At 34.3% G+C, this 14,047-nt stretch overlaps 1 protein-coding gene, 1 long non-coding RNA gene and 1 other non-coding gene across 5 annotated transcripts in view; 2 read left to right on the plus strand and 1 right to left on the minus strand.

Moving 5' to 3' along the window:
- LOC128671190 (uncharacterized) overlaps positions 1 to 14,047 on the minus strand; it is a 476,937-nt gene that overhangs the window by 362,415 nt on the left and 100,475 nt on the right. The window lies entirely within an intron of this gene.
- LOC135309745 (uncharacterized) overlaps positions 1 to 14,047 on the plus strand; it is a 97,575-nt gene that overhangs the window by 68,627 nt on the left and 14,901 nt on the right. The gene's annotated exons all lie outside the window — the stretch shown is intronic.
- On the plus strand, positions 2,935 to 3,007 carry TRNAV-AAC (transfer RNA valine (anticodon AAC)). The gene has a single exon. It is a non-coding gene; the product is annotated as a tRNA-Val (tRNA).

Raw genomic sequence — 14,047 nt, forward strand, 5'->3', positions numbered from 1 at the left:
AATTTTACATGGTGAGGTAGGACTTGTTTCTGAGGAAAGACATCGCCGTAATGAGTTGAGTGCTTCAAAACGTCATTATCTCGGCCTCGTCGTCATGCTGCTTGATTTTCGTTTGATCTCGACGAAGTCGGACCGAGTGTACTTACCTAATTGTCAATAATATCAGTGAAGGAGTTATTTGATAAAAGATTTTGTGGATTTATAGTTATTTCCGCAAGTGTCCAGTTTGACCTAGATATAACGTCTAACCACAAATAACATAAACCAAGATTTAAAAGAATAGTTAATGTAGATTTTTAAAACGTCAAGCTAAAACTTCCAAACAGCCAATATCATCAGATAGGGCAACTATGTTCAATAGGAAAGCCTTAACTTAAAGCCACTTGCTATTAACGCAATGTTATGTGTTTTAGTACTTATGTATCAATCGATAGCCATTACCAGCAAACCAAACTAATTAGCGCAATGAACAGAGGACAAATCACCTGCACTTGTGTCGGATATGTTGCGGTTTGTGCTATTGACTGTAAATTACTGGAGTTGGGGATTTGATTCCATTAAAACGGAGACGAGAGAAGAGATATCTGATTTAAAAAATTGATTTTATTTTTTGCTAATTTCCTTTTTAGTTTCAGTAGGAATGGTTGACCAGAAGAATAAAATACTTTAATATGTTTCTACATTCAATTCTAAAAAAAATTCATATTTCATACAGTTTTTTGTTGAAGGAAGAAAGTCATTTTCTGAGTCATGGAAAACAATTGCCAATATACCCCTACATTTATATTTTATAGATTAGACTATATTAAGTATAAGTCACGTTGAATTTATTAAAAGTTATACCAACCTTCCAAAATTTGTTTACTATCACATGCGAAGATTGTTCTCAAAATGGACTATAGGTGAATGTGGATACACCTTTATAATGGCTGCACACATGCGTGAAGCTGCTCCACATGGATACGTACGATCAAGTTAACTAACACGCTACGCTGGTCTGAAGTTACCAAGAGTTAGCTTGATAGATTAGCTTTAGAGTGAACTGATACAACGCTAATTTCTTGGTAACCAGCTTTTGCTCACAGCTCTGTTTCCATTGGTACTTATGACAACGAAAAAAGATAAATAATTTGGTTCAATCGAAAGTGAAATTTGATGAAAGTATTGTATTAAAAAAGTTTTATTGGAGGTTCTAGCAACCCATATAAAGACAAAACATTTTCATAAATAATTATTAATACTATTATGATACCATTAATTTATAAATAAATATATTGAATAATAGAAATGAAAAAAAAAAAATTAGCCTCCCCATTATACTCGTACCTACTAATTAAACTGGAAAATTTATTTTTGTTGTTATTTACTAAAACAAGCCCTTTTCAATTTTTTGCATTGATAACCCGTAGAAAACTCAACTCCCAAAAAGTCGTAATGTACTTCATTCGTGTTCCAAAAGTTGTATAAACATTATTTGCAGGTCATCTTAACGTCAGATATAACCCACAAGTTTCTCTCCCCTCTGTCGATCAAACGAACATCGATATCAATAAAAGTAAGTTTTTATTCGAGTCATAACACCGAGTTCGCTGACGAATAGTCTCGCTAATTGATTAAATAAATTATTGTTATGGAGATGGACTTTTGGTCACCATTTTGGTAATAAATTTCTGTTACAGTCCAATAGCGCGTTAAAATTGGACGATTATATTGTCAAGCAATTATCCTCCTCTGTCATTCTTCTGGTGCAAATATGGATCAAGAAAATATTATCATTTCACTTACATACTGAACATGCAATAATATACCTATAATAGATAAAAACCTTTCCTGTTGACTGACTAGATTTAGAATGAGACAGGTATGTACAATGTATGGTTCTTTATTCTCCGATTGACTACTCAATGAAAAACGCGAAAGAGAGAAATTATGCCAAAAACATGAAAAAAGAAAACACAAATAAAAACTAGTAGATACATCTTTATTTAATGATGAAATACCGTCATATTGAAGAAGTTATCATTAAATACAGGCATCTTTAATCAATTAAAATCAGCGAAAATTCGCTAAAAATATGTCTGATCTGGGCAAGTTTTTATAGGCCCATTTTGTCCGTAGGTCGGGAATAAATGGCGTTTTTAGTGCGTCAGCGGGCACTCGAGACATTACGAAGTTTCGGCGATCGGGCCATAAAAACAAATCAATCAATATCCCCGTGACACAGGAGACTGTCATAAACGGGCCTGATGATGTCGTAAATGAGAGGATGGGGCTAGTTACACCGTTATCTTAAGGTGTGTTTGTCACAGACTATCTTTGAACGATCCCATCTTCCAACCATAGAATTTTTAAACTCAGCTATCCAATCCAGGTTGGATATTGGGAATTCACAATGCTATTTTCCAAATCATAATGGATTGGATAATAGGAACATAACTACTTAATAATATTTCTTCCCATCTTGCAACCCATGGCAGGTTGAAAGATAGCACTACGAAGGTTGCTATATTGTTATAGCTAGATTACAAGTGGTAGAAGATGAGATCACTCCTTTTGCGTGTACGCTACGATTTAGTATTTATTGTAAGGCTAAATCTCCAAAATTAAGTAAATTAATATTTAAGTAATACGTAAGATTTCCAAAATAACGAATATCTGAAAATATGATTTACGAGGATAAATAATTTTATCAGATATCACATCTATTTTTAAAACTTATTTAGGTATATCTAGACTGTAGCAATATTTTTATCGATAATACAATAAACATTTTAATTGCACCCACATTGTTACAGTAGCTAATCTAAAAGAGTTACGAAATCGTAATCTTCAACTGGATTTGCTTTTGCCAGGTCACGTGTCAGACGGCCGGTATCTGGGTCACGCGCGGAGCGATAAAGAAACCCGTCTATACTTTCGTCACCGTTGTCGTCGGTTTCCGTGGTGTAGCGGTTATCACATCTGCCTAACACGCAGAAGGCCCCCGGTTCGATCCCGGGCGGAAACATTATTTTGTTTTGCTTATTTACTTATTTTTTTATATCGGTATCTGTACTTAACAAGTATAACTTATTTGTTTTAATTTCATGTATTTATTTTTTGTCAGTTAAAATGTTATTATTGTCTTTTCAAATCATATACTGGGTACTTTAAAGTACTTACAATAAAATATTAGACTATAACTTATTTGTTTTAATTTCATGTATTTATTTTTTGTCAGTTAAAATGTTATTATTGTCTTTTCTAGTAGTACTTATAATAAAATATTAGATATATTAATAATTATTATTATTTCTTAATATTATAGAATAAGTACTTCATTAGTTTTTGACACTTTCATATTTAATTATTACATTTTTAGAAGATTACACAATTTTTTTCCCTTCTTGGATGTTTACTTTAAGACTGTTCCAAGAAACACGAATCTACTGAAACCCTGGTACGTCACGTATATTGAAAAATGTATCCGATTTATCCTAGACCACACTTTAATTCTGTAAATCTAACACGTCCATAAAATTATTTAATTTAAACTGAGAAGTAGAAACATTTAACCCCTCGGATAAGTTTAGCGGAGTCAGGTGGAGAAACAAGTGATATATCAAAGTTGCAGTCGCCGAGGTGCTATGAGTTACGTCGACCGCACGTCTGACCCAAGTGCGGTACAAGTCATTAACTTATAGCTAGCTTAGCGTAGCTTTGGTCTGAAACTAACTTAGGCTATATTTCACTGATTTTCATTTCAGCCTTAAACACAAACGAGGAATTATTCGATTTTTTTTGTAATCGGGCAATTGAAATACATCTGCCTTCATTTCATATTACTTTTTAGTGACTAATAATAAATAATAAGTGACTTTAGCAATGTTACAATAAGATTTTTATTTTTCCTGAGTGTGACTACGTCAACAGCTCGTTATCATTGTCAAATTAAAATATGTCTATGTCCCCGTCTTTAGCATTTTGTATACAAAATTATACATACGGTTCGGTCATGAACAACCATCATGTCACTCTTTATGTATCGCCACCACTTGTAACTTGTCCTGTTCAACGCACCACATTTATCGCGCCGACCTGTCGCGTATAATTGAGTTAGCGCAAGAAACCGCCGCGCCCGGGGATATGTAACTTACCTACAGTATTCCAGAATATTCCATCCATTTTGGCTCAGGAAATACTTGTCACTTCTAATGCGGATTGTGTTGTACCTTTCACCGAATAAATCACTGCACTAGCAAGATATACTGAGCTTTTATTTCCACATTTTAGTCCATTTTAAATACATAGAATACAGTGATTGAACGACCATTGAAACATATATCCCACACGTTCACGACCCCAAAGTGGAAAAAGGGGTGAACGAAGAAAAAGGAGACGAATAAATTAATTTTACCCACCCTTATACTTTGACTTATAGATAAATATATAAAAATAAAATATTAACTTGAAATGTTTACATAAAAATTCAAAGATACGAAATCAAATAAGCTCGTAGTTGTTTTTGATAGTCAATGTAGACAATGAGGCGATTTATATTCAGCTGAGAGCCGTTAAAATGTTTTATCACGACCACTCCACTCCAATGATCCTGGCCACGGCCACTCCCGTGGCCAGGATCATTGGACTTTTAATTATTTAAAAAAAAAAAATATTTACTAGCTAGAAACATACCCTTTGACATATTCTCACATCCTTACCTACCCCCATATCACAAGCCCACGTGAAATTAGTCTGAACTCTGGAGTTAAGCTTCAGCTCAACACAATATTATTTTCCCAATTTTATCAGTAGATCCTAACTAATACTATAAATGTGAAAGTAAGTTTGTTCGTTCGTTCGTCTGTTTGTCCGTCCGTCCGTTCGTTCGTACGATTGTTCGTTCGTTCGTTTGTTCGTCCGTCCGTTCGTTCGTTCGTCTATTCGTTCCTCTGTTCGTCCGGCCGTTCGTTAATTCGTTCGAACGATCGTTCGTGCCGCTGTTCGTCCGTTCGGTCGTTCATTCGTACGATCGTTCGTCTGTTCGTCCCTCCGCCTGTCCGTTTGTTCGTTCGTCTGTTCGTGCCTCTGTTCGTCCGTCCGTTCATTTGTGTATATTATCTACCTTTGATCTTCAATGTCATCTTCGTGATCATCCATCCCTGATTATATACCGTAATATAACGATGTCCATTAGCCCCTCAGATTTGTTTGTTGCTTATGAATGCTATGATTTATTTTATCTCCGTCGGTAACAGCGGCCGTATATCGTAAACTTTATGTTGACTGTAATGTGGCCGCAGTCAGGATATCACTTAGCATAAGTGGCGAGTTCACCTGACCGGTGGACGTAAGAATGGCAGATGTGAATCCTTTAAAAATATCTATTTTTCTATTCTACAAGAGTTGAGTTAGATTTTTTTAGCTTAATTTAGTATTTGTAAAAGATTTGTATATTTGCAACGTGAACTTAAAAACTAAAGGACAGAACAAAGATAAACTCGTGGACAATAAAATAAAGAAAAATAAGGCGCGTATTGTATCAGATGAAAGGATTAACAACAGTGAGAGACAATATAGAAGCTATGACATGTTTTGGTGATTGTGAAAAGTCAAATAGAATGTGCATGTGGTCTGAGGGCCCACTGATGAAAACAATCATAGTTTTCATTTAATTCGCACCAGGAAATCAATTATCACAATATTAAATTGTCGTGTTCATTAATTTAAATACCTTAATTTTACCCAAAAAAATGGTATATTAATTAATTCACCGCCGTCATAAAATTGTTACAATATCCAATATTCATGCTTCCATGTCGTCAACAAAACAAGAGTCGTTACATAAATAATAACCGACAAAACACGGTGTTTACCTCGCCGAGCCGCGGGATAAAAATATAGGGGGCGGTACTACAACTATCATTCTCTCCTATGAGTTCGTAACCACTTGACAAACTTTGTCACGATTACTTTTTAACTAAAACGATGAATGTTTTTGCAGTTTTTGCAAACAAAACAATCCATATAATAAAAAAATATTCCTCTAACACTTGTTTAAAATTTAAATGATGAGAGCTTCATGACAGGTCCTTTATGGACTTTGCTAGCCTCATTACTTTTATATGTTTAGCGATAAATACCTTTTCCTTTCTTCTACATACCTCTTACTTACTTATTTATTTCAAATTGAACGGCATAAGATAATGCTATACGGGTGTAAAAAAAAATACAGGAATATACTCAAATCACTTCAATACATATATTATTATATATGTATTGAAGTATATATGTATTCCTTATCCTTAGTAGATTTATCTCTTAAAATCATCTCGTCCTATTGGACGAGATGATTTTAAGAGATAAATCTTCACAAATGAACACGTCTATTTGGTTGAAATTCAAACCACACTAATATCATCTAATCCTCAACCTGTCTACACTACAAACAAATATTTACCTCCCTTAGCATTTCAACGCGAAAGTATTTGAAGTAATCCCCCAATCTTGTTATTCTCCTTAAGCGTGTAATTCTACTAGAGTTGAGATAATCTTGAGATATTCTTGTAGAAATATTTTCCCTTGTGGGGAGGTCAACAATCTGCATGAGCGGAGCGGAGGCGGGAGCGGGCATACCGTACGAACTATGCGGAATATTTTTAATCAATACAAATTAGGTTGAGGCACGACGTGGCCTCGGGCGGACCGATGTTAGCACAGTGGGGTTGTTGAAGACAGTTATAGATCAAATTTGAATATTTATGTTTAAACGGAAGTACATAAGTTCAAGAAGTTGCCTGATTCTTGCTTGCAGATAAAATAACAGTCGCATCTCGTATATATTCGTCAACGATAGTGACAAATTAATAAAGTAGAAGCATGTATTTGATCCATCATTATTTACTAGCATAGGAGTTTCAGCAACTTCGCGCATTTTCTGTTTAAATTATATTCCAGACGGAGCGTTCTTCCTTTAAACACCTAGTAGTGCATGTAAAATTTTACTACGATCGGTTCACTAATGAAGCACTACTTTTAATTCGATTTTTTGTACTCTTTATTTAACTACGCAATATGAGCAAGAGACATTGTATTGTATCGGATTGGAATGAAAAATGATTATTAGTAAATTATAACAGTAAGTTAATCTTTTATCTATAAAAGGTAAACTGACCACTGTGCAAGGGATGTGCATACGGCTGGCATCTTGTAAGATATTGATCGCAGTGGCCAGGTGCCTTCGAAGTTTCAACAACTTTCTGCCGTCAAATTATTGTTTAAAATGGTTTTGGCAGTTGAATAGAACTTGAGCGATCAAACAGTATTTTATTTTTCACGAATTGGTCTGCAAGCGTAAAAGTATGAATGTTTTAAATATTCTTTCAATGAACATTTTCTTCAAAATAAAATAAATAGAATCCTAACTAATATTATAAATTCGAAAGTAGTTTGTTTGTTACCTCTTCACGCTTTACCTACTCAACCTATCTTCTTGAAATTTTGCATACATATAGTTTGAACTATAGAAAAGGACAGAGGGTACCTTTCATCCCGGAAAATTAACGCCGACCAAGCCACAGGCAAAAACTAGTAGATGATATATCTAGATACAAACTGTTATATATTCAAACATTTGTTCATAAAATTCTTCGTAGTTTACAACTAGACATCGATCAACTTTATTTATTCTATTAATATTTTCCTCATAGTTCGACTCAGTATTCGAACCAATAGGAAAAAGTTCTCGTCAAAAGGCATCACTAATTTGTACTCTGTAAAAATTACCCTTTACATTCCATCAATGTACAGTCAACCGTATGTCAAGTTACCCTGGACATCTATACCACGGTAATAGTGTCGAAATTGCAATGAATTTGGATAAGTTGATGTGCTGTCAACTTTACTAGGTACACTTTTGCGGGTAAATGCGTCGAAGTTGAATCCTGCGGTAGACAACTAAATGGCCGTCTTATGTCGCAGTGTGCGAGTCTCGGTAAAAAATAAAAGGCAACGGGAGGCCGAGGCTCCTACGTGAAGTTTTCCGTGGTCAGCGAGGAAACTTGGTGCTCGTAAAAATAGCCTGAAGATCAAATTACTAATATGTAACTTAGTGTTGCTATTTGGTGTGGGTCACCTATTTTGTCAATATCCAGGTTCAACAAGTTCCAGGAGCAATATTTCAGCCACATGATGAAAACATGGAGCTGACTTTTCCGTCGTGAGAGTACAAGAATAAAAAAAGAAGAAAGACAAATCTATTTTATCAAAAAATGCATTTATATATTTTATGTCGATGCTTTTTGTTACTGATATCATATTAGCACGAAAGACTTTTTCGCGGCATAACTTCAGAGCTACACCAAATATAAAATTAGATTTTATTTTACTTATCACACAGAATGATCGTATTGTTATTTCTGTAGCTCTTATGTTTGGATACCTAGATTAATAATTAATAAGGTTATTATTTATAGAAAAACGCCTTCTGTAGTTCAGTGCCGTCAATATATAATATTAACCTTCCCAAATAGTGTTCCAAGCAGGATGCTTTGACATGCGGTTACCTGTACTTTACCTACCAAACATACTTATTAAACGATATCAAGAAAATTGCGTGACATGCCTACTAATTGATAAGATATTTAGGTTAGTTGTCAACAAATTAATGACCCACATGCAAAAACGTAAACACATACAATTATATCACCTATTATTGTGGTTACGTTCTGAAGTTAGTATTCATCGGCTATTGTTATACCGAAACCGCAGATATTTACAATAATCCGCTAGTTTTTTATATATTACATTAATAATAATGACGCAATAATAATTATTATTATTAGGCATAGGCCTACGTAGTGGCCAAATGACGGCAGAGCTCAGTTTTATTAAGTGGGTAGAGGCAGTTAAGCTACGTGACATGTGACATGAATAGTGGATCGGTTGGTACCAACGTTGGCCTAATTTGTAGAACGAACTATGGTATTCTCAATAGAATTTATAAAAAATACCTATGTCTTTTATATCTATGGCATAGATCATTGCATGCTCCGGCCGCTAGGCGAATGCTTTATGAATCTATATAGTTCGAAACGCAGTATATTCCTGTGTTTACATTTCCCATGGCAAAAAATATATAAACTAAAATTCAAAGTGTGACTAAAATAAAATCCGTGTAGCGCCAAAATCCCAAACTGTCAAGTTGCGCCCGAGGCGGACACAGCCCTCACTTAGCCGAACTTAGGGAACTTAAACTCGACCTCTTCAGGAACCGTATGTGAACAGTCTCTAATAAACTTCGTCTAACAAACAAGTAAGTGCGTTATTTAAGAGACTTTGATTTTAGCCTTTGATTACATAAGTTTCCCACAATGAGCGAGTCAGGTCACAACGCAAACTGGCCCGAAATAAACGGTCCTTGAAATCTCGAAAAATTAACGTTACACCTTTCATGTTAATCAGGAGTTCTGTGATATAAACTTAATTTATTTCACTGTTAATAAAACTACACGTGTTATAGATATTTCAACTAAAAAGAGACCCATTATAATCGTCAGGCATTGGGCAGTGCGGCCAGAGTATGTAGTTATTTTAGATTGTACTTCTTTTTAACTATATTTTTCAACAAAAACTGCGACTTGTGTTTTGAACGAATTATGTTGAAAAAAATTGCAATCGATTGTGTGCTTGTATCACAACGGTCTAATTCGATATCGAAATATTATAAAATTATATGAAGTACATACCACATAAAGAAGGAAATGATTTGCAGAACAGAAATAAGTCAAGTAAATAGTTTCTTGTAATGTATCCTTATAAAAAGGGGGTTATTTTTCAGAGCGCCTATTGTCAGCCCCGTGTAATAAATTCTTTAGAGGGTGAAAAGCGCTTGTCATTATGATGTACTCGTGTAGACACAGCTTTATCGCCCTCGCCAAATAAATTGTTACAACGCCACTGTTGGAAAGTGAAATATTCATTAAAATCAATTTCTTTTCTAATGTAGTTAAATTGTATAGATATAAATACACAGTATGTCAGCTTTCTTATTATCTTAAACTAAATCTTAATCTTAAGGAAATCCTTAAGATAATAGTCAAATAGTTTCAGCCCATTATGGTACCCGGATAGGTGGTACCTAGTAATCAGTCCCCGGATGTTGGGGGGGATTCACCGGAAACACACGAACGTGGCTTGTTCGTGTTGGAAACAAAGGAAAAGGGGAGGAAACTTGTGTCTTCACACCTCACAGTGTTGCAGTGTGGTAGTATTTTAATGACTTGCTTTTTGTTTTGTATTTAGTAAGTTCGTGTGTAGTTTTAATAAATTGTGGGTATAAGATAAAGAACGAACATACCTAAATGTACCTTACGGGGTAAACAGAGCCAAGAGTTACAAAACCTAAAGGCCGTGCTTTTTGGCGGAAGTGAGATTGAATGATGATAAGTTAGTGTATGAGAAGAGTTTACTTATACAGTTTTATTTATAGTCCTTTCCCTTGATTGACTTTTACTATCTACGCGTGAAGAGAATCAAGAAGGAAACATACTCGTAGAACGTGCAATTATGTTTTCCCTTGATTCCCAGATCAACATGAAATCAATAAGAGTTACAGAATGAAAGTATTTTCTGCTATCTTCATATCAATTACCTATCTTTTTTGTTAAAATATTTAAAAAAATCACACACATTATGACTGTACAATCTTATATTAAAGCATAAACGTTATATTAAACCAGCCAGGTTAAAGCTTAACTTGAGAATATAGTTTTAAACTGTAGTTTACGCTATCTCACCTCGTCGGTTATCTGTTACTGCGAGGTGCTAACTGCCAGTTATAGTCCAACTTGCACAGTTTCGTTAACTGCGTGTTAACGTGTTCTATGTTGTTTATTTTAAGACAGCTTTAAAGTGACTAGTCTAAGTAGGAGATGTTCAGTTGTTCAAATGAGTTTCTTTTGGTGTTTATTTTCAACAGTGGCCGGTAATTGTTACGATGTAGTAGAAAAGTCGTTGAATAACAACGAAAGTATAAAGATTAAATACTAATAAATTAATTACTTTACTGTAGACTGTGTGACTGTATTGTGTAGACTGTAGAGTAGCTACGATCTTTCACATTTGTAGCAGCTAAGACACTAACTAAATAGATAATACTTCATCTCGTGTTAATGATCTTTGATAATGACAAAGTTCACCCTTGAATCACCAAGACAAAAGAAATACTTTATTATAAACACTATAAAACTGAATAATAATTTCAAAATTCTAATTAATGAAGATGAATTGCAACACTTATAAGATGTGGAAATTAAGAACCCCAAATTTAATGATAGCGATTAGCCAATCAGAGGGCGTTTTTTGCGAGTGTTTGTTTCTTGTTTGCGAAATCCTTTTTCATCCGAACACAGCCGAAGATTAGCGAGGTGGCGACATTTCTCAAAAGATATCGACGACAATGCCCGCGATGTTTCACCGCAATAAAAAAAGCAATTAGTTTTACCAGGCTCCACACCCATTTGTTTAATGTATTTTCCATATTTATCGTTATGTACTCGTCTAAAATTTAAAATATAGCTTCGATATTGACATATTTAAACGCAAAAGTTAAAACTCACAATTTTATAATTTTTTATCGTAGTTTAAAGTATGAATACTAGCTAATCAATGTCTAAGCTTGAATTTAGATCCAATTAGTTGACTTAATTTTTAGCAAATATATATATATATATATTTAATGACATGATAGATGTGGTGTTGAAATAATATTTGATAGTGCTATCAAATGTTATTTCAAGACACTGAGCATCAAAAAATCCAATATTGGCCATAACAGTATAACGTCTTGGGTAAAAAATATCATTGTATGCATTCCAGCACGTATTAAAAGACGAGACTTAAAAGCTGCATGGGTCCGTCGCTTCCTATTAGCTAGGCGCTCAATTTTTCAACCTTAATTGTTTATATCATTCTGTCATCGTTATCGCCTTTACGGTCCGCGGAAACTGAAAGGGCGTTTTGTTTCTTCTTGTTTGCTCTACGACAAATAAGGGGATTAAAAATTGGCCTAAGAAACGCTTGTTTACCCCTCACTTTTATTTTTGTTCAAGTTTTGTTACGGCGAAGAATAGTTGTCATTGTTTTGATGAATCTTGTAAAAGTTGCGTTTAGTTTTTGCGAAAGTATTTTTTTTTCTTCATGTTACAAGCTTTGTAAACATGCTACGTAGATTGTGTTGACTGTAGAGTAGCTACGATCTTTCACATTTGTAGCAGCTAAGACACTTGCACATAATAAATCACATTTATGTGATTACGATTATGTTAATACTATATAAGTCTTTGGACTTATATACTTAGTAGCGACCCGGCCCGACTTCGCATGAGGTAAATCTTCGGGAATAAACTGTTAAAATAATTCGTTGCGTGGTAAAAAAGAAGAAAGCATAGAAACATTCCCCCGCAACGGATTTTGATGCAAGAGTGGTACTGTACGTTACAGGAGTTATGTTTTATACTATTTGCTCATTTAAAAATCAAGTACTTAATTATGATTAAAAATTAACAATCTTATTTTAAGATTACAAATTACTGATTACTGCATCAACTCCAAGGGGCCTTAATCCCAAGACACAAGTACCATCTGTACCAACCTTGTTTGCGATGTGTAACCCTACGTAAGGCTACTGATATAGTTTCATATTAATCTTAGGCGGGCCAAGACAAATATGGCCGCCTGGCTAAACGCTTGAGAATTATTAAATTAAGGAGATTAAAGACTCTAAACCGCGAGTTGTGAATTCATTTGTTTGCTTGAAGCCGGTTGACGTAACACAATATGGTGCTGTTTAAACAATAGTAATACTTAATTAATTCGTGCAATAAAATTATACAACAACAACAAATTATATCAAAATATGATAATTTAGATGACAATAAAATAATTAAAATCATATCATTTCATTGGCTGCAAAAGTGGTAACATAAAATAAAATAAACAGTAAATACAATAAATCATTTCAAAATTGTAGATATGTGCATTCTGAATGAAATTGACGCTATAATCTTTCGCTGTAGTTTTGTATTTTGAAAAAGTAGAAGTTCACTTATATTATTGTTACTACAACCTTTGAGTAGATTAGAGGGATGAAAAAGGATGCAAACGTTCGAATATTCCTGTTAGAACGACTTGTTCCCAAGACTGTTTTAAAATAAACAGCAAAACATTAAGAACAGAATATTCAGAAGGGTCCAAGATCCCGGACAATTTACATGTTGTAATTTTAATTACGGGCCCTGCAGCCGGCACAATGGCCGCATAGTTACCTAATGTTAATTTAATCCAAGACGGACAATCCTTCGAGGGCGAAAAGTTGTGACTTGGCGACTTCTGTTGTGCGTGTTCACATTGGGGCTACAGGACCATTCGATTATTTACATTAAATAATCCTATTCCACTCATATTATAAATGCGAATCTAAAATAAGCGAACTAAGGGCTCCAACGCTTTATGACTGAGGAACTAACTTTGTAAGTAAAGAAAAGGTAGGTATATTATTTTTTTTATTTTTTCCCACAAACATAGGTCTATCCCACTCGGAATACAAATTAAAATCGTACAAACACACCTTAGTCGCAATTTCCTTATTATTACCTTTAACTGTGTGTTATTCCGGAAACATTATCATACAAATTCCCCAGTGAGGTAAAACACAGTCTATAAATATACGGTGTAATTATTTGTATGTTTATCAATAATTCATTAGAAACCTTTGTAATCTGCGAGATTTATAACGAATAAGTTAAAAATAACTACTTAATTACAATTTTGACCATAATCTGTTAAAATATTATTTAAGTTTTCGTCAAGAAATTAATAAAAATGTGAGGTGGCGCTCGTGTGCGACGAGTAAATTTAGAATTTTTAATATTTGTATGTCTCTTTATTTATATTACTTTTTCGTGTCCACTTCGCTCGGTTGTCGGCATCCCTAGTTGTCAGACCATTGTCAGACTTTGACGACATCAAGCCAGTTGACTATTGACAATGGCTTTGGCTTGATGTCGTC

This window comes from Plodia interpunctella, chromosome 7 (assembly GCF_027563975.2).
Source record: "Plodia interpunctella isolate USDA-ARS_2022_Savannah chromosome 7, ilPloInte3.2, whole genome shotgun sequence".
Lineage (NCBI taxonomy): Eukaryota > Metazoa > Arthropoda > Insecta > Lepidoptera > Pyralidae > Plodia > Plodia interpunctella.